This window comes from Elephantulus edwardii, unplaced genomic scaffold (genome assembly GCF_000299155.1).
Source record: "Elephantulus edwardii isolate Elephantulus edwardi_28Jun2011 unplaced genomic scaffold, EleEdw1.0 scaffold00027, whole genome shotgun sequence".
NCBI classification, from domain to species: Eukaryota; Metazoa; Chordata; class Mammalia; order Macroscelidea; family Macroscelididae; genus Elephantulus; species Elephantulus edwardii.
In genome coordinates, this window is record NW_006399777.1 from 21018277 (window position 1) to 21040528 (window position 22252).

The 22252-nt window shown below is 41.3% G+C and overlaps 1 protein-coding gene and 1 pseudogene across 1 annotated transcript in view; one reads left to right on the plus strand and one right to left on the minus strand.

The window, feature by feature from the left end:
- Nucleotides 1-6470, minus strand: part of LOC102857213 — a 23385-nt pseudogene extending 16915 nt beyond the window's left edge.
- The window catches only part of ARMC8 (armadillo repeat containing 8), a 156333-nt gene that overhangs the window by 16553 nt on the left and 117528 nt on the right, over nt 1-22252 (plus strand). The gene's annotated exons all lie outside the window — the stretch shown is intronic.

The window sequence follows — 22252 nt, forward strand, 5'->3', positions numbered from 1 at the left end:
AGTGACCTACCTTCCCCCCTTTACATATACGCCCATGTTCAACATGAAGAAGCCAGAGAGTCGGCATCCAATTCCCAAATCAATAAGACAGTTGGTTTAATTACCATTGGAAAATGCTTGTCATTCCTCTGTAGCATCTGGTCCCCACTGAATCCCCATCATTTCCTTCACCTGCTTCCCCCACCAACCAAACTGTGCAGCTCTACAACTGCATCGTGGCCCATCCTCACCTTCTGCCCCCAGCCCTCACCTCCTTGTACCGCCAATATGTTTTTCCCAATTAAAAAAAAATAAAATAAAAGAATATTCCTGGTGCCACAGCTTCTTCTAAATCCAGCTTAACTGTCATTTCTCCTGTCAATGTATTATTCGAGCTATTTTTTTAATCTTCAGTAAAATTTCGCTCTCCTGTGGTATTGATGATATTGTTTGATAATGTGCACATTCTATTGGGTCGCCTTTTTGGGGGGATGATAGAAGATCTGGATCAACCCCAGTTAGTTGGTTTCTTAGCAGAGCCTGGTGAGCTTGTCCAAGCCCGCATCTGTTTGTTGGAATTTGTCAGTTAGCATTTCGTCAATTTCTGGGACCTTATCATTTACTAGTTAGTGCAGCTTGAATTTCTTCTATTATTATCTTTGGTTCTTGAACACACTCATACACAAACTTTAAGACTAGCAACAAACAAGTCACCTTACTAGAGTAGTCGGACAAGTTCGGTACCTGTAAGAGAAAGCTGTAAAACAAGCTCCATTATTATGGACTGTCGAGTAGAGTATGGGTCATTGAGATCCTAAGAACAACAGATCTGAAGTTTGTCCTAGTATTGTCTTCATCATCTCTGGCACTCTTTTTTTTTTTTTTAATGTCAGAAATGTTTTCTTTTCATTTTTTTCCATTGTTGCACATTTTCTCGCCCTCCCCATCCCTCCTTCAGCCCTCCCCTCAGTACGACCCTTGTTCCAGATTGTTGTCATACATATAATGCCCAATCATACATTCCTTTCAGACAGTCCTTCCCCTTATCTGATCTACTGCAGTCTTCATTATCCACTCTTTTACCAGTCTCTCCTCAGCTGCCCCTCCCCATGCCTGTCCTATTTTTTTTTTATATTATTATTTTTTGTGTGTACCATCAAATCAGATCTCACTGGTACAGGAGGAGATTGTCCCTCCTTCTCCAGCAGAACATCTGGTGGATTCAAACTACTCTCCTCTGGGATTGTAGTGCAGCTTCTTGCCACTACGCCTGTCTATCCTATTTTATAACAGTGATATTATGCAGTATTTGTCTTTTTGTGACAGAGATATGTCACTCAGCAAAATGTCCTCCAGGCTCCTTGATGTTGCATATTGTTTTACAAGCTCATTGTTTTTCCAATGCTGAGTAATGTTCTGTTGTGTGAATGTACCATAGTTTTTTCTGTCCATTCATTTGTTGAAGGGCACTTGGATTGCTTCCATCTCTTTGCTATTGTGAATAATGTGGCATGCATACATTTGTTTGATCATGGCTCTGGTTTCTTTAGGGTATATTCCCAGTAGTGCAATTGCTGGGTCAAATGATAGGTCTGTTTCTACCTTTCTGGGAAATAGCCAGAGCACCTTCCATAGTGGTTGCACCATTTTACATTCCCCAAATAACTTCGCCAGCACTTGTTGTTGTTTGATCTGTGACACTCATGAACTCATTGCTTCAGTCACTTTATCAGTCCATCTGATGGAATCTCTTCCTTTTTTTTTACTGGCCACCCACCTTTCCAAACATGATGTTCCTCTCCAAGAAATAGCCTTTCCTAACAACATGCTCAAAGTATGTGAGATGAAGTTTTGTTATCTTAGCTTTCAAGGAGCACTCTGGCTGCACTTTTTCCAAATTACATCTGTTTGTTCTTTTGGCAGTCCATGGGATATACTCAGTATTCTTCTCCAACACCACAATTCAAAGGGATCAATTCTACTTCTGTCATGCTTATTCATTGTACAGCCTTCAGACGCCTAGGAAATGATTGTAAAGACCATGGCTTGAACAAAGTACACCTTAGTCTTCACACTTACATCATTACTGATAAGCTGTTTGGAGAGGTTCCAGACAGCAGACTTTCCCAAAGTAATGTGTCCCAATTTCTTGACTACTGATGCTAATTGTGGATCCCAGTAAAATTAAATCATTGAAAATCTTAATATTTTCTCCATCTCTTAATGTTGTTGCTTATTTATCTGTCCAGTGTTGAGGATTTTTGTCTTCTTGATGTTAAGGTGCAATTCATATTGAAGTCTTTGGAAAACATGGACTTGGTGACAGAAAGGAAGCTGGAGATAGACTGATACAATTCTGCACGTTGATTTATTCATTGCAGATACCTTTTATAAGAAATAGGAATCAAATCAAGATACTTTTTATAAGAAATAGGAATCAAATCAATGTATCTGTGGAAAAAATCGCTGGAGAAGCCAAATCAAGATACATTTTATAAGAAATAGGAATCAAATCAATGTATCTGTGGAAAAAATCGCTGGAGAAGCTCAATATCAAGTGGTAAAAACCAGGTCAGCTGCTGATTCTGGAACAGACCACCGATTCATATGCAAGTTCAAGCTGAAGAAAATAAAATTAAACTTTTGAATATTAAATGATCCAGAAGCATTAAGAGAAGATGGACGGAGTATACAGAGTCATGTACCCAAAGGAACCAAAATTTGACCTTAAGTCTATCCCACTCAAATTTCAAAACCATCTCAGGAACAGGTTTGAAGCCTTGAACACCAGTGAACCAAGACCAAATGAGCTGTGGGAGGATATAGAGAATATCATCCATGAAGAATGCAAAACATCATTACAAAGGCAGAAGAAGAAGAAAAGACCAAGATGGGAGTCAGGTGAGACTCTGAATATTGTATTGTATTAAAGCGCCAAGAAGCCAAAGCTAAAGGAAGAAATTTAAGAGCTGAACAGAAATTTTCAAAGGGCAGCTTGGGATGACTAAGCAAGGTATTATAATAAATGTGCAAAGAACTGGAATCAGAAAATCAAAAGGGCCAAACTTGCTGAGCATTTCTGAAGCTGAAGGCATTGAAAAACAAATTCAAGCCACAAGTGGCAATACTTAAGGATATTTTGGACAGAGTGTTAAATGATCCAAGAAGCATTAGAAGAAGATGGAAGGCATATACACTCATTGTACCAGAAGGACTTGGCTGACACAGAAGAATTTCATGAAACTACGTGTGAGCAAGAGCCTGTGGTGATGAAGGAAGAAGTTGAAGTTGCTCTGAAAGAATTGGCAAAAAACAAGGCTCCAGGAGTTGACAGCATCGAGTTGACATATTTCAACAAACACACACTGCTTTGGAGGTGCTCACTAAGTTGTGCCAAGAAATCTGGAGGACAGCCAGCCGGCCAACTGACTGGAAGAGATCAATATTTGTTCCCATTCCTAAGAAGAGTGATCCAACAGAATGTGGAAATTATCGAACAGTATCATTAATATCAAATGCAAGCAAGATTCTACTGAAAATTAACCAAAAATGACTGGAGCAGCACGTCAACAGAGAACGGCCAAATGTGCAGGCTGAGTTTAGAAAAGGTAGTGGTACTAGGGATATTATGGCTAATGTTAGATGGATCCTGGCAGAAAGTAGAGTACAAGAAGAATGTCTATCTGTGTTTCATTGACTATGCAAAGGCTTTTGACTGTGTGGATCACAACAAACTGTGGTCGACTGAGAATGGGAATCCCAGAACATTTGATTGTACTTATGCAAAACCTATACTTGAACCAAGAGGCAGTCATCAAAACAGAGGAAGGAGACAATGCATGGTTCAAAATTGGGAAGAGTGTCTGCCAGGGATGTATTTTGTCTCTATACCTTTCAGTCTGTATGCAGAACAGATCATCGTGAACACTGGGCTATATGAGGAGGAATATAGAATCAGGATTGGTGGAAGACTCATCAACAACCTGTGTTATACAGATGACAACCTTGCTTGCTGAAACTGAGGAGGACCTGACATGCTTGCTGTAGAAGGTCAAGGACTGCAGCCTTCAATATGGATTGAAGCTCAATATCAAGAAGACAAAGATTCTCACCACTGGGCCAATTGGCAGCATCATTAGAGATGGTAAAGAGATTGAGATTGTTAACAGTTTTAGTTTGCTTGGTTTCACAATCAACACTCTTGGTACCAGCAGCCAGGAAATCAAGAGACAAATTGCGTTGGGTAAGTCAGCTGTCAGGGACCTCTCCAAAGTACTAATGAGCTGAGATAGATTCGTATTGGCCACTTTGAATCAGACAAACATGTGATCTGTTATACCAAGAATGACAAATGAAGAGGAGCGGAGTCACCTTCTTAGTGAAAATCAACATTTCAGGATTATCCTAAAGTACAGTGCTGTGAACGTTAGGATACTGTCCATACGCGTACAAGGAAGATCTGTGAGTACAAATATAATGAAAATATAGGCAGCAACCAGTACAGCCAAAAATGAAGAAATTGAGGACTTATTACCAACTTCTGCAGGTTGAAATTCTTGAACCTGAAACCAAGATGCATTAATATACTTGGAAACTGGAAGATAGCAAAAATTTGGACGTAAAGGAGTACTGGCAGTTAGAAAATACAACCTGATTGGCAGAAATGAGGCTGGAGGTCAAATGATAGCATTTTGAACAGTCAGTTATGTATTCAGTGCATATACTTTTCAAAAAACATAAGTGGTGGTTATACACATCTACCTCATTGCATGGTCTGCTCAATAATCAGACTGGTTGTTACATCTGTGGGGAGAATTGGAGAAGCTAAATATTGGTGATCAAAACCAGGCCAAGTGTTGACTGTAAAACAGAGTATCAATTGTTCATGTGCAAGTTCAGAGTGAAGTTGAGAGAAAATAAGTTGTCTTCTAAGAAATATTTAGGTAGTAGGAATACATTACTGAAGAATCTTAAAAGTTTGATCTCGTTCTTTTAACAAAAATAATGGGCTAAATGTAGAATATTTGTTCTGAAGTACAGTTGTTTATTTGCCCATGGAGCAGGCCAACTTATTTTTGGACTGAAATATTTTACAAATTAAGCCAATAAAAAAATTAAATATACACCATCAGATAATAATAAAGCTTGAAATAAAACAGACCTCATGGAAGAAGAAACAGAGTTCTGATTCTCACAACCAGGGTCCTGATCATCCTCCCCTCCCCCCAAAACAGAGGAAAATGTAACAGAATTTAAGAGGAAAACAGTCAACCAGGCTAACAAGCCAGAGCTCTGGATAGCATTACACAGACACAGCAGCACAGAGCACCACACAAGAATGTAAGAACATGCTACATATCAGTAATACATCATGAGACTAAAAATGACTGCAGACTTACATAGAATTCCAGGAACACAGTGCCTAGGTCAAATGTGTTAAGAGCTGGTAACGTCAACAAGGATTTACAAAAAAGAGAGGAAGAGAGCCTGTATGCATGAGTCTGTTACAGACATAATCTTCAGAAAGTCCCGTAATGGGCAAAAGTTTTTTCACTGCTAAGCAAAAGAAAGATTAGGAGTACAACGGCCTGACTCACAGCTTCCACATTTGAAAGGCAAGCCTGTTTGTAGGACCGGTAATGTAACTTGCCCGAGGAAGCCGCGATGGTGTCAACACTGACAACAGCCAGTCCAGCAGTGGTGAATTGCTTCTCCTTGTGGAGAGGTTTGCAGATCTACACGTGGCCTCTTCCTGTGACATACAGAAACTCAGTCATGTCGTGGCAGGAGATGGCACGGGCTCGGTGCACAAAGCCCCTGTCTTTATCCAGGAGTTAGACATTCCCAGACTTCTGCAGGGACCCCTTGAGAAGCTGGTTCACCTTGGCATTCTTCTGCCTCAAGGGGTTCTCACCTCAAGGTAACAAACCCAGGAGAGTGATCTTGGCCTTGTGTTGACACATTGTACAGTGGCTTCAGTTCTACCTGCTATCTCTTCTGCTGTATTTTTTTCCCCTTTGTTTTGTACCATTGAGTGGGATCCAGCTGGCACAGAAAGAGAGTGTCCCTCCTTCTCCAGTGGAGCATCTAGTGAATTCGAACCATGTACCTTAGGGATTGCAGCGTAGCTTCTTGCCACTAAGACACCAGAGATCCCTTCCCTTCTGCTGTATTTTCATGGTTGGTTGTTCCTACGCAGACAACAGTTACCTTTGGCTTAATGTTCATCAGTTCACTGTTCTTTATCCTCCATAAAATGTGATCTTGAATCTCCTCTGATGACAAAATTAAGTGCATGAAAAGGGGGGAAAGTTCTCACTTTGTCTCTTGTTGCGTTAGCAGCACAATGGAGTCCCCCACAGACAGCTGTACATTAGGCTGTCTTTATGGTCCAGGACAAACGTGTTGTGCTGAGACATCCATCTGTCATCTCTTTGGATACCTTTGGCTGCATATGAAATAGCTGCTGGGTTTGACTCTCCTTGACTCATTCTCCACTCAGGTAGAAGGCCCGAATGGGCCCCAAGTGGCAGAAGTGTCAACAGGTGGTGTGTCTGTCACTTGCTTGGGCCCAGCAGCCCCCGTTCCAGCACATCCCTCCTCCGGCCTCAGTACCAGCCAAAGCTGAAGAAAATAAAAACACATCTATAAAAACCAAAATAAAACCTTGAGTCTATCACAGCGTCAGTAAAAACAATTTCAAGAGTAGATTTAATTGACCTTGAGAAGGAGTGCTTACTAAGAACTGTGGACCAGCTAAGAGGAGGTCCACCCTCACCCCCCCCCCAAGGGAAAGAAAGAAAATTGTTCCAGAATTCCTCAGAAGATAGAGGACTGTTTTCTCCCCATCCATGTGAAAACAAATGCCTGAGTGAATTTTGTCTGGGCAAGTGAGACACACTGGGGAGACTTGACTAGGGATGGGATGGAAAGAGACTTTCCACAATCAAAGGAATGAGGTGAGGTGTCCGGTTCCACCTTGTGCCTTGTGGGGAGATGCCCAGAAAATAAACAAAACCTGTCTTTAAATACCTGTGCTCTGCTGCAGACCGAGGGTAAAGTATTTTTATAATTATTAATAATGAGACAGCCAGGAATGAGATAAAACAGAGTAAAAAGGGGGGGAGGGTAGCAGTTCTCCACTGAAGGGCCAACCTGAGCTTCCCTACATCTTTATTGAAAATTATCAGGAAGTAAATCACAAAGAGAATTCAATGCAAATGAAGCCAAGCTCTTTCTATTGAAAATCTTGACACAGGAGGGAGGGGTCAGCAAATGTAAGAATCTGGTAAACCCTTAAGGATTCCCTTGCTGCCTAAGGGTGAACTCCAGTTTGTACCTGACCTCCTGATAGCATTCTTTTATTACAAATATTTAGTGTTGGCTTCCCATAGTGCTAACACATATGCAGTGGATAGAAACCTGTATGGAAATTCTTGTTAAAATAAGTTGTGTTACACAAACAAAAGCAAAGTCAACAATCAAAAAACTACTACTACAAACCGTGGGAACATTGGCAGATACTGACCAACTGATAAGGCCAGCCTGCACCTTCTCCCAGATAAAAGGCCTCTGAATTCTGGCTTCACTCTTACCCACAAGGTATTGTAATCTGCTCACCTTGATAGTCACACCTTAAAGGCAAACCACCCCTTGAAGACCACAACTACTACCAACCCCAGAGCAGTATCATCACATAGGTAATTATGTGAACACACCAGAAACTGCTGTACACACGCAGAAGAAAGCCACACAGTGTCCCTGAAGTAGGAGATTGTCTCAGATACCACCAAAAATAACCGCAAACAAGCCTTCACCGACAAAAGCAGCCTGAATCACAGACCCAGTAAATACAACAGGACCAGGCAGGCTGAAGAAGTACTCTAACATGGAATTCCAATAATGGTGGTGGTGACTTCCCATTCTGCATCTCCAGGATGAGGAACTCAACCGGGAGCTCTCCTGCCCCCTTTAATAAAGCAGAATTAAGCTTTCTCTCAGTCTCTCTGATTTCTTCCTAAAGTCCACTAACCTAACAGTGGTAGGGCCTGTAGAGTCACACTCTGTGACCAAAAGACCTGAACCCTGGCCTGTCCATCTCTGACACTCTTGAGATCATTGCTGCAGTCTCGGTCACTCCATCTCATTGTGACTTCACGTCTTCCTTGGGGGTCCTCCATTCTTTGACTGACCCTCCATCTTTCTAAGCATGACCTCCTTTTCCAAAGAATAGCTTCTCCTGGCAACATACCCAGAGTATGTGATAGGAACTTTGCTATCCTTGCCTCCAAGCACTTTGACCATGACATGTCTGTTTGTTCTTTTGGCAGTCCATGATATATGGGTGCTCAAGAAATTAGAAATGGTGGAAGAGTTGAGTTACAAGCAAAGAGAAGCATTAAACAAACAAACAATAATACAACAAAAGCCACACAACCAGTGGACTACTAGACATAATAGGAAGGCATGACAGTGCAGTACAGAAGGACCAACATTACAGAAGTTATCGACATGTGGGAAGGACAGAAGAGCAGAATGGATGAGGTGGAACACGCAGTCTGTGAGATACAAGTCCCATCAGCAACGATCTTCTAAAGAGAAAGCAGAAGAAACCACAGGAATGATGTGGGATGACATCAAGTGAAAGAACGTATGTGTGATTGGAGTTCCAGAACAAGAAGAAAACACACACACAGAGGAAATAGTGCAAGAAACCTTTCCAGATATCATGAAAAATGAGGAAATACACGTTCAAGAAGCTCCGAGAAGATCAGATCCCAAAATTAAAAATATGAAGACGTAATAGAATTTTCCAAAGTAAAAAAGAATACTGAGAGCAGCTTGAGAAAAACAGAGTCACCTAAAGAAGAACTAATTAAAACTAATTAAATTAAGCTCTGAGTTGTCAGCAGAAACTTTACAAGCAAGAAGAGAAAATGTTTATAAAAACAAATCTAGGTAAGGGTAACATGTGATCTTCTAAAGAAAATAGGACAAATACTGCTTTTGCAAGATCTTAAATGCATTTTCATCTTAGTTTGTGCTGTGTAATATGCTTTAAATAGAATTATTTAAACTCTTTTAGTGACTAGTCCTGGCCCACCTAAGAAGTAAAATGTAAGTAAATACTATATAAAATGGAAATGTCATTATAACTTAATTAGGACACACATAGATATTGAAAGAAAAATGAAAATAAGCAGTTTTTTTACGTAGTTACAGAATACCCAACATTTAGATTGATCTTTGATAAAGACCAAGTATATTTTGTACAGCATATGATTTAAAAGGTGCCTTATTAAGTTTACCATTAATTGTTTTGTTTTGTTTTGTTTTATATACAGATTATATTCAATGTATCATTTCTAAGTAAATAACCTTATTTTAGTGTACCTTAGTAATGTGTTTTGTGATTCTGTACTGAGACAGTATTGTGTATCAGAAGTCACAATATCTGATGAGATGGTATAATAGGTTAGGATAAATATGTGTGTTCCTGTGATGTATACTTCAGGAATCTATGGTAGCCCAGGGCAGGTAAGTAACATGCCCTCTCTTTTATGGAAATAGAGAAGTTACAGACCTGTTACATCCTGAGGATTCATTCTTGTTTAAAACACAACAGAACTCTTCCCTGATCTTAAAAAATACATACTCATTGGCAAAATTTTGGAAATTAAGGAAAATGAACAAATAAAAATCACTCCATTCTATATATATAAAAAAAAAAAGAAGACAATGTAATGGCATACACAGAAGGCTGAAAAAAAAAAAACTCCCAACCAAGAATCCTGTATCCAGGGAAATGGTCCATTAAATAGGAAGGAAAATGTGGGTCATTCGCAGAAAAGCAGGAACATAGGAATTTGTGAAGACAGACCAGTCTTACAAGAAATACTAAAGGAAGTCCTCCATACAGTGACAGCAAGGAGAAGTGGACGTACCAGAGTAATAGGCAACAACAATAAAAAGCACTCGGCAAAATGGCAAAAAGAAAACTTTGTTGATTATCATACTGAATATGAATGGCTTAAACACACCAATTAAGAGAAAAGTGTAGCAGAATGAATTAAAAAAAAATCAAAACCTGTCAATATGTTGCCCACAAGAGACATATATAAGAAATGAGGAGAAAGAGACCAAAAAAAGGATAAAACAAACAAAAAAAGGTACTAAGCAAATGACATCCAAAAGAAAGCAGGACTGATAATATTAATCACTGGTGAACTAGACTGCAGGGTGGAAAACAGTTTGAGACCAGGAGGGGTATTATATAATGCTTGAAAGTGCATTAGGATAAGAGGGCAGAACCTTAATTAATACCTACTCACCAAAAGATAGACCTGCAAAATACATAAAATGAATGTTAATGGACTTGAAGAAAGGTTCCGACACCCAAACAAGTCACGTAGAAACTCAGCAAAGAAGTGGAAGAACCCAGCAGTGCATTTAGCCAGCTTGACCTCATAAACATATACAGAGTCCTCCACCCAAAAACCCTTTAATTCACTTTCTTTTCAAGTGCACACAGTATATTCTCCAGAATTGATCATATTAAAGCAAGCCAGGACAAATTAAAAAAACATTAATACCATTTATCTTCTCAGACCCTAAAGCCATGAAATTAGAAATTGACAAGAAGGTAAAGGAGAAAACTACTCACTCACATGGAAGCCAAATAACATCTTGGATCACTATTGGCTTTTAGAAGAAATAAAAAGTGAATTTAAAAAGCTCCTTAAGACAGATGAGAATGAAAATGTATCAGAACCTTTGGAAGGTGGCAAAGGCTAGTGTTTAAAGCCTCCTTCACCACACAGCCCAAATACATAAAAGAAAAAAAAGAGCCGCTAGCTAAACCCCTGGCCTATAGAAGAAATACAATTATAATGATAAGAGCAGACAAAAATGGAATAGAAAACAGAAAAACACTCGAAACTATCAACAGGAACTGGAGCTGGTTCTTAAAAAGGGACAATAAATTTGGCAAACCATTGGCAAACTTAACAGGAAAAGAAAGGACACAGATAACTCTAAAGAAGTGAAAACAGCTATGTTACAACAGAAACAACTCAAAATGAAAATGGAATATGATGAAAATCTCTGTTCTCAGAAATTTGAAAGTCTGGATAGGAGGGAGTTGTGGTGGCCTAGTGGCAAGAAGCTGCATTGCAATCCCAAAGGCACGTGGTTTGAGGCCATCAGCTGCTCAGGGAGAAGGATGGGCAATCTCCCGTGGGATTAACCGCCTCTGAAAACCCTCTGGCAGGTCAGCTATGGGTCGGTTCAGACTCATCGGGCAACAACACACAAATTCTTAGAAACTCATGTACTACCCAGATTGGCACTAACAGTAGAACGCTTGAACAGAACCATCACAAAAGAAATTTACCAGGTCATTAAAAAAACAAAACAAAGCCAGAAATAACTCCTAATAAAAAATCGCAACCACTCAGCCCAGATGATTTCATTGCTAAATTCTAAACATTCAGAGAACTGTTGATCAATTCTACTTACATGATTTCTAAATTTCAAAAATTAGGGACACCCCCACATACTTTCTGCAAAGCAACCATAACCCCAATACCAAAACCAGGCAAAAACATTACCAACTAGCTAGTCCTTAAAAGACATCATTCTGGGAAAGGTGGGGGGACAGAGAAAGAGAAGAAAAACCTTAACATGAAGGTTGGCACAGTGACTGTAACACTGGACTAAGCTTGTCGGAGGTGGGAAGAGGATGGAGCCGTATAGGGCAGGGTCGCTGTTCGTAACATCACTATGTTGTAACCGACCTGGTGGCACTTAACAAGAACAGGATTTCCTGATGTCTTACTGTTCCCAGCCAGTTATGGATTGTTTGTCTGTGTAGAACGAAGCTTAGAAGAGAAAGAGCTGCAAAGATCCACAGCTTTACCACTTCATCTTCCTCCCATGCTGGGTTCGTGCTACCTTCTTGGCAACCCTTGCAGGACTCTTAGCTGTCTAAGCTCTTCATTCATCCAGAGTGTTTTCTGGGGCATCATCCAAGAACCCTGGTCCCTGATGCCTTGGAGTTAGGGTCATTACACTCTGTCTCATTCTTCTTTCTTACCCCCTCCTCCCCACTTCACAGCTATTCTGAGCGACAAGGCTTCAGGCCATGGAGGAGAAGGGAACACAGGGTGGTTGCTGGCTCACTGGTGCTGAGAAATTGGAAATCATTGAATGTTTTAGATCTGAGAAAATCCTAATGAGGTCAAGTTTACCAGTGTACACCACGCTGAAGCTAAATCAAATCCAGCCATGCTACCATCAAAAAAACAATCAGCAAACCCACAACATTTGAGATTATTTGTTCTAATTTTCCTTCCTTTTAAAAATAGATGGGAATTGTAGAATAAATAGACGAGTATAGTAGCTATCTGTAAGGAAAATGATGCTCCTTTTTGGGGGATTAACCTTTCTTGTGTTGCTCCAAGTGGAGGTAGGTACCTTTATCCCCATCACAAAATTTTCAAAGAATTATCCTAACCATTTTATTTAATAGTGAAATGAACTCCGGCTGAAAATACAGTTTATCACTAGAACTCTTTAAGAATAGCGAGGTGGTATTTAAGATTTTGTGACATTTTCTGTCTGACCAGTGCAAAACTGGGACAAATGGCAAATAATACAGTTTGAAATGAAAGTGTAGCTTAGTAAAATACAGCTTTCGAAAGAATCGATTTCTGATGTTCTAGATGTGACAGCCCTACTTAGTAGGGCAAAGAACTAAATAATCTAACCATGGGCTTTAAAATGACTGTGAGTTGAGAATTACTCAAACAGTGCTTCTCTAGAAAATGGTGAAAGTGAGGAAATAGGTTTTGAACTGAGGACTTCTGAGGTGTTGGTAAAGAAAATTTTGATTTTAAACTATTTTGGAGATGAGCAGAGTCTGGAACCTTAAAAGAAGTTTTCATTAGTTCTTCTCAACCTCATCAGACTCAGCACCCCTTCTTTGACTTTACTGAACAGACATAGGTAAACTTATCTACCCTTATATGTAAGTAACTTTTGATGTAATGCCTTATCTATAAGAAGGGAGAGAGAATAAGAAAACTACATTATAATGTCATATAAATGCTATATGTTTAAAATAAAAAAAGACTGGACTTTGTCTTGTTAGGAACTTTAGTAAAAGTTGTTTCTCATCTCAAAAGCAATTACTTTAAATTTTTTTTAAAGGATCATTTCAGCATAACCACATTTTTCTGCTTTGTAGCTGTCATAGTCACAGCCATGTGCAAACATCTCTATTTTATTCTTTCTTTCAAGTACAGCAGTACCTGGCTATATTGCGTTCCTTGGTAGGAACAGACTCATAGCTGACCCTCCATTGGGTTTCTGAGGCTGTGAATCCCTTGGCAGGAGCTTGCCCACCTCTCTCCCCCAGGGTGGCTGGTGTATTCAGACCAGCAGAGAGGCTCACTCGTTAGGCGAGCAGCACAACTCCCTGTTCTCCCTGTCTCCACTCTTCCCTGGAGATTTCTAGGCTCAAAACATGATGACTTTCCTATTACCTTGACTGGATAATGGATCATTTTTGAAGGATGTCGAGCGATTGTCCTACACATTACAGGGGATCTAGCATCCCTCGTTCTGCACAGTGGATATCAGTAGCAGCAGCTGTCATGTGGCAGCCAAAATCACTTGCACAGATTATTTTGGTGACAGAATGTATCCTAGGAGAGGAGCTGATCTGTTAAGATCTGCTGGCCTTGTGGGATTTCTGGAGTGGTGTACCTGAGTCTACCTTTTCTTTTCCTGCAGTCCTCTCTCATGGCTATCATGAGAGTGTAGTTACAGTAGAAAGACATGGGAACACATGTGCACCTGATTCAGGCCTTGGTCTTTGCAATCACTTGCTATGCATCAGAGAGCTGAACAGTGACTAGGGAGGATAAAGGAGGATTGATGTCTTTGAGCTGTGGTGCTGGAGAAGAGTATTGAGTATACCATGGACTGCTAAGAGAACAAACAGATTGATCCTGGAGAGGGTTAAACCAGGCTGCTCCTTGCAGGCAAGGATTCTGAAGCTTCGTCTGACCTACATTAGACATGTTGTAAGGAGGGACCACTCCTTGGAGAGGAACATCATGCTTGGGAGGGTGGAGGGACAGCGCGGGAGGGGAAGGCCCTCTATGAGGTGGATTGATTCAGTGACTGGGGAAATGGGGGTAGGTGTATCAGAGAAAGTGAGATTGGCACAGGATAGAGCAGGATTTAGGGCTCTTGTATATAGGATTGCTGTGTGTCGCAGGTTACTCAACAGCACATAACACCACCACCACCACCACATATATTCTTATGTACCATCTAGTCAGAACACTCCAGCAAGTTTTCACAGACAGTAAATCACATGAGAGGTGAGACTGCCCATTTTTCTCCAGTGGAGCACTTGAATATAGCTTCATATATTTATCCTCTTTATATTTCTATTGTATTGGCTGTTAGATTAGAAGAACAACAGATAGCTCTGGTGACCTCATGGATAAAGAGTTGCACTGTTCAAATCCCCTAGTCACTCCAGGAGAGAAAGATGGACAGCTGTCTTCTGTGAAATTTACAGCCCCTGACAACCTGCTGGAGGCTCTGCTACAAGGTGGTTCTGACTCAGTGGCATTGAGGGTTGTTTAAAAAAATGCTAATGTATTCATTTTGAGGGCATCGAAGTTTTTTTCTTAATATTCCAGATTGATGCAGGTTGGGAAGCCAGAATGGCATCCACTTTCTAAACTAGATGCTTCTGGAAACTATATAAACTATGAATGTACAGAAATGATATTACTTATAGAACAGAGTTCCAGTCTTTTTTGTGCAAGGGTCGCTGTGAGTCTTATTGGACTTGATGACACTTAACCCACTGCTAGATGAGACTAGTGCTGTTTTATCTGGAGGAACACTCTTCCACTTTGTACATCATTCTTTGCCAATGTGCTGTATGAAGGAACCAGGGTTTGCTGTGATGCTGAACCTTGTACCATTGAGGTGTCAAATACTAGAATGGTTTCTCAAAGTGGACAGTGTTTGATGGAGCTCCCAGTTGTAAAACAGGTTTGGAAGCAGGAGTGGCATCCACTTCCTAAACCACATGCCTCTGGAAACTCTATGAACTTGGAGAAACAATGATAGTTATGGAAAGGTATTAGGTCTTTTGTTCATAGAGTTGCTATGAGTCATGATCGACTTGACGGCAATCAACAACAACAACATTGTATTTTTTTTTACTTTTTACCTTCTTCCTTTGCTGAAATATAAGCTCTGAGAATGCAGGGGATCCCATATTCCACCCCCACCCCTAAAGCCTTTGCTTACATCCTGGAGCAATGCCTGCACAGCTGTTTAAATATCTGTTGACTAATTAAAGAACCAAACGTTTTTGGATCATTTTCAGTAGAATCTTGCTTGCATGTGATAGTAGTGATATTGTTCGATAATTTCCGCACTCTGTTGGGTCACCTTTCTTTGGAATGTGAACAATAACGATCTTTCCCAGTCAGTGGGCCAGCTGGCTGTTCTCCAGATTTCTTGGCACAACTTAGTGAGCACATCCAGGGCAGTGTCTGTGTGTTGAAATATGTCAAATGATATGCTGTTAACTCCTGGAGCCTTGTTTTTTGCCAATTCCTTCAGAGCAATTTGAACTTCCTCCTTCATCACCATAGGCTCTTGCTCATATGTCATTTCATGAAATTCTTCTGTATCAGCAAATTCCTTCTGATACAGTGACTCTGTGTATTCCTCCCATCTTCTCTTGATACTTCCTGGATCATTTAACATTCTACCCAAAGTATCTTAAGTATTGCCACCTGTGGCTTGAATTCGGCTTTTTTTATTTTCTGACTCCAACTCTCTATACATTTCATTATAGTGTCTTGCTTTGTCATCCCGGGCAGCCTTTTCTGTTTAGCTCTTTGGTTTCTTGGTTTCTTTAGCTTTGGCTTCTCGGCTCTCTAATGCAATATTCAGAGTCTCATGTGACATCCATCTTGTCTTTTCTTCTTTTTCAGCCTTTGTAATGATCTTGTTGCAATCTTCATTGACGATTTTCTTGTTATCCTCCAATAGCTCGTTTGGCCTATGCTTATTGGTGCTCAAGGCCTCACCCCTGTTCCTGAGGTGGTTTTGAAATTCGAGTGGGATAAATTTAAGATCAAATTTTGGTTCCCATGTACTTGACTTAATTTTCCTCACCTTCATCTTGAACTTGCATATGAGTAGTTGGTGATCTGTCCCACAATCAGCACCCGGCCTGGTTTTCACTGCTGATATTGAGCTTCTCCACCAATGTAATCTGTTTGATTCCTATGCATGCCATCAGATGAGATCCATGTGTAAAGCCTGCAGGCTGGATTTAGAAGAGGTCGTGGTACTAGGGATATTATAGCTAATGTTAGATGGATCTTGGCAGAAAGCAAAGAATACCAGAGGAATGTCATTTGTGCTTCATTGACTATGCAAAGGCTTTTGATGGTGTGGATCACTACAAGCTGTGGTTGACTCTGAGAAGAATGGGAATTCCAGAACATTTGATTGTGCTTACGTGAAACCTATACTTGGATCAAGAGGCAGTTGTCAGAACAGAGCAAGGAGACACTGCATGGTTCAAAATCAAAAAGGGGATCCGTTGGGGATATATTCTGTCTCCATACCTTTTCTATCTGTATGCCGAACAGATCATCTGAGACGCTGGGCTATACGAAGAGGAATGTGGCATCAGGAGAAGAGGAATGTGGCATCAGGATTGGTGGAAGAGTCATCAACAACCTGTGTTATGCAGATGATACAACCCTGCTTGCTGAAACTAAGGAGGACCTGAAGCACTTGCTGCAGAAGGTCAAGGACTGCAGCCTCCTATATGGATTGAAGCTCAACATCAAGAAGACAAAGATTGTCACCACTGGGCCAATTGGCAGCATCAGTATGGATGGTGAAGAGATTGAGATAGTTAACAGTTTTAGTTTACTTGGCTCCACAATCAACACTCTTGGTACCAGCAGCCAGGAAATCAAGAGATGAATTGCATTGGGAAAGTCGACTGTGAGGGACCTCTCAAGAGTACAGAAGAGCAACTACATGAGGCTGGAGACTAAAGTGCGCCTGATCTGGGCTATAGTCTTTGCAATTAAGTGCTATGCATCACAGTTGGACAGTGAATAGGGTTGATGGAAGGAGAATTGATGCCTTTGAGCTGTAGTGCTGGAGAAGGGTGTTGAATATACCATGGACTGCTAGGAGAACAAACAGGTTTGTCTTGGGGAAGGTGAAGCCGGAATGCTCCTTGGAGTCAAGGATTCTGAAGCTTTGTCTGACATACTTTGGGCATGTTGCAAGGAGGGACTGGTCCTTGGAGAGGGACATCATGTTTGGCAGAGTGGAGGGGCAGCCAAAGGAGAGGAAGACCTTCGAAGAGATGGATCCATTCTGTGACTGGAGCGGTAGGAATCAGTGCGTTTGAGATGGCTAGTTTGGCACAGGATAGAATGGCAGTTTAGAGCTCTTATATATAGGGTTGCTGTGAGTAGCAAACTATTCAATGGCACATAACAACAACAATTAAAGAACCATCCCAAAATTGCAACTGTCTAAGGTATCATCATGATACATTTCTTTCTTAGACACACTGTGTTGCTCTTAGATTCTTTTATGTAGAGTCCTTGTTCTTTTTACTTTTTCATTTGACACATTAATAGTAGACTTTCTCATTAATCAATCATCTCACTTTTTAGTTACAACATTCCATCCCTCTCTCAGCTTCAAGTAATTGTATGTGTATGTGTATTGTCTTTGTGTCCACTTATATGGTTATAGTTACCACTCTGTGTGGTAGCTTCTTAGCTTACATGTTGTTTTCTTTCTATGCTGTAAACATTGGAGCTTAACTTTTCTATCTCATGTTTGTATTCCCAGCGCCTAACATAATGCTTGGTAAATTAAAGATGCTCACGTATTGACTTTCTGCTTGAAATAGGTTGTGCAGAGAATTTTTCTAAATTTGAGACCTTCTGGGTGTGTGTGTGTGTGTTTGATTTCTTTCATTTCTTGCCAAACCAGAATTTGCCCTGGCAGTTTGATCCTGGAGAACCTTGTAGGGATTATTAATTAGCATAGTAGATTTTGACTAGCAGTCACTGTGTTAGGTATAGAACACTTCTAGAATTTGCATGTCATCCTTCCACAGGGGCCAGGGGAATCTTCTCCTTACTGTTCCAATTTTTTTTTTAAAATATATGTACCACCAAAGCAAGCACAGCAGTTGGTGTTTCAGTCACTTTTTACGGCCTAATAGGGAAATCTGGTGTCCTTGTGGTAAGAAGCTGCCCTGTTGTCCCAAGGGCACAAATTCAGATCCACCATCTGCTTCTCAGGAGATTGGGCAGTCTCCTCCCGTGTGATATACTGCCCCTGAAAACCCGCTGGAGGGTCTGCTATGGATAGATTCCGACTCAGCGTTACACAGCAGTAACTTGGCAGAGAAACTCCTCACAGGAAATTGTAGTGTGTTAATGTCCGGTGAGCACATGAATTAAATGAGGAAATAGGTCGGGAATGTACTTCAACCACGGATCTCTCCTTACCTTGTAAGAACCTCCGGCAGGTTCCAGAGGATGTAAATCACACAGGAGGAGATTCCCATCTTTCTCTCTGTGGAGCAGCTTGCTGGTGGATCCGACTCCTGGAGAGGCATGCATGGCCTTTGGCTCAGCACTGCAGGTCTCTGTGGGCGGTTCTGCTAGGAGGACACGCATGAGTGCTTAATAATTAATACTTTGTTATCTGGCTACTTTCTGAGTTGGTTGTATCCTTGGGTTTTTAGCTGTGATTTTATATTCTCTCTGCTTATATGGCAACACCTACAGTCATAATGGAAATGGATGATAAACAGTGTGCAGATTACTTCTTTGTATTTTTTCCATTAACATTTAAAAATAGTCTCAAGTAATTAAATGTTAAGGTTTTCAAGTTCAGTACTCAGATGCTTATTTCTCTTTTTTGCAAAGTGCATATCTTGCTCTAAAAGTGAGCTCTGGTGGCCTAGTGGCAAGAAGCTGCACTGCAATCCCAGAGGAACACGGTTCAAATCCACCAGATGCTCTGCCGGAGAAGGAGGCGCAATATCCTCCTGTACCAGTCAGATCTGATTTGACGGTACACGCACACAAAATAATAATAAAGAAAGAAGAAAAAAGTAAGCTCTGACAGGTATGGAGATTCAAACAGGCTTTCATCATGAATGTAAAAAACTGAGAGGGGCTTTAGTACGCTTGTCTAAGAAGTTACCTGTCTAAGGATTGAAAGGAAATTCTCCTTTAATGTGTGTGTGTGTGTGTGTGTGTGTGTGTGTGTGTGTGTGTGTGACTTTTAAAATTTATCAGAAATTTTCCTCTTATTTATTCTCTGTTCTGATCTATATGACAACTTCGTTCTTTCTTAATTGAGTAAAACCAAGGTGGTGATGGTGGTGGTGGTGGTTATTACGTGCCATTGTGTCACTTGCGACTCATAGCAGCCCTGTCCTGTGTACAACAGGTCTGAACTCTGCTCTGTCCTGAGCCAACCTTATTGTCTCTGACATAGCCCCATTACCCCAGTCACTGAGTCAGTCCATCTCATCAAGGGTCAGATCCTCTCTTGCGTTGGCCCTCCGCCCTCTAAAGCACGCTGTCCCTCTCCAAGGACTGGTCCGTCCTTGCAACATGCCCAAAGTATGTCAGACGGACAATCCTAGCCTCCAAGGAGCAGCCTGGTTTCACCCTCTCCAGGACAAACCTGTTTGTTCTCTTAGCAGCCCATGGTATATTCAACACTCTTCTCCAGCGCCACAGCTCAGAGCCAAGGCAGAAAACCAAATCTCTTGCCATCGAGTCAGTTCTGACTCATCATAATCCTATAGAACAGAGTAGAACAGCCCCATAGGGTTTTGAAGGCTGCCCTCCTTACAGTGTGCCCCACGAAGGGGCAGCTGGAGTGCTCTGTGGAGGCAAAGATGATGAGGCTTCGTCTCACATACTTCTGCCGATAGGAGAGGTTTTTCTTTGGAGAGGGACATCATGCTGGGGAAGGAGGCGAGGCAGCGAAGGAGAGGAAGACCCTCAACCAGCTGTGTTGACATGGTGACTGGGACAGTGGGCTTGCGTGTGTCAGAGATTATAAAGATGGCACTGGATAGGAGGACAGAGTCCAGATTGGTTGCTCACAGGATCACTATGAGTTGTTTTCTACTCAGCAGCATCTCACAACAGCTCCTCATAGAAGCAGACTGTCACTTCTCTGGATGACCCTTTGGTGGCTGGCTGAGTGCTTTAACCAACCACTGTTTCAGCAGGGCCAACTGAATCACAAAATTTGATCTTTTGCCCAACATTAGGTTGGTGAGTGGTAGGGCTCGGACTCAAACGTAAATCTTCAAGGTCCAAGTCATTGGGTTTCTTCCTGCAACGTGATACAAATATGGACCATTAGAGTTAATGAAATAAACAGTGTCTGATGTTTTCTGATTGGCCTTTAAACTGCCATTCTTTATTGTTTAATTAATGAATAATTTCACCCCAAAACTCGCATCAACACTAATTTCCAAGTTTGGCATTAAATTCCACTAATGGCAAGTCTGGAACTTAGCATCTGGCATTTCCATCTCTTCGTGGAGAATTCTTTTCAAATGGCGATGGTTATACGTTTTCTTTTAGCACAAGAGCACTTAATCGTTGTGCTCAGGCTTTGAAGGCTGGCTCGCTCATTTCCCTGAAGGCTCGTGCCAACAAGCTGAGATCATAAGTCTCACTTTAGTAAACTTTTCTCGTCGGACTATGTACCCCGAGTGTAGCTGACTGCTTGGCACGTTCACTCTACTGGTTGGGAAATTGGAGGAATCAATGCATATTCAAAATGCTCCTAGTTCTTGGAAGCTACAGAAAGTAGTTTATAAGGGTATTAATTGTTAAAAGAGAGAGGATGAAACCGTGTCATGAAAGAACAGACAAGTAGGGATCTCCCTAACTGCCTCTTCTCTGTGGACTACAGGGAAGACCCAATTCTGCTCCTTTTTCTTGAGTGAAGAAAAGGTGCCAGATCAGACTGTTCTCCCAGGATCAATGTTATTGGTAAGAAGAACGAGTCCCAAGCTTTCTAACCAGAATTCTCTCCTAGCGCTTCCAGCCCCAACACATTCTTTGCATGGACGCCATCAGGATTACGTTCTTTACCCGTGTTACGTTACTCCTGCAAGAAGCCCGGGACTGGGGGGCGTTCTTCATCCCCATACAGCTCTGTCTGGGTTTTTTGTCTCAACCCCTTGCATCTCCTCATCTCCTTCTCAGCACGTTTACTGTAATCTTTTGCTAAGACTGAACTTATAGCGAGCTCTGGTGGCCTAGTGGCAAGAAGCTGCTCTGCAATCCCAGAGGAGTGCTGTTCAAATCCACCAGATGCTCTGCTAGAGAAGGAGGGACAATCTCCTCTTGTACCATTCAGACCTGCTTTGACAGTAAACACACAAAAATAATAATTTTTTTTAAAAAAGACTGAACTTTGAATGTCCCTGGTCTCTTTCTCCTTCAGCCTTCCTAGCAGAATGTCCCTTCCCCGCCCCCCATATGCCTCGTGGTTTGAAGGTGGCAGTGGAAGTTCTGTTTATTCTTGATTGCTGTTTTAGACTCCTCTCTTCAATTTCTAATCTCATTAGACTCTGTATTGTTGTTATCATTAACTGATCCCCACCCCAGAACCCCACCTCCATTTCTTTCAGGTCAAACTCCTAATTTATGGTCACTCTTTAACACTACATCGGTAGTGTTTACTGGAAATGCCATTATCCTCATAGTCAACTGTTCTAAAATTCTGGTTTGCTCTGTTCTCCCTTCCTTCCAGGACCGTTTCCTCGACTATAATCTTATCGTGCCCCTCGCAGCTGAGTTGATGTCAACTCTGTGGGCACTTAGCAGAGTAGAACTCCCCCATAGCTCTTCCCAAGCATAATCTTTATGGAAGCACATCTTTCTCCCAGTTGCTAGCTTTTCTGTTAGCTGTCCGGCACTGCTGGGCTTTGCGTAGCCTTCACCTGCTATACCAGCTGGCTTCTTAGACCCTGACCTGACCAGTAACTAAGATTTCTCCCTAGTCTAAATTTCAAGACTTGGCCTTTTGCTTCCCAAGCCACTCCTCCTCCTAAGCCTAATGAAAACAACCCTTCAGTCCCACTGTTAAATGTCGTTTCTTTTTTTTTTCTTTATTAAATTTTATTAGTTTTAAT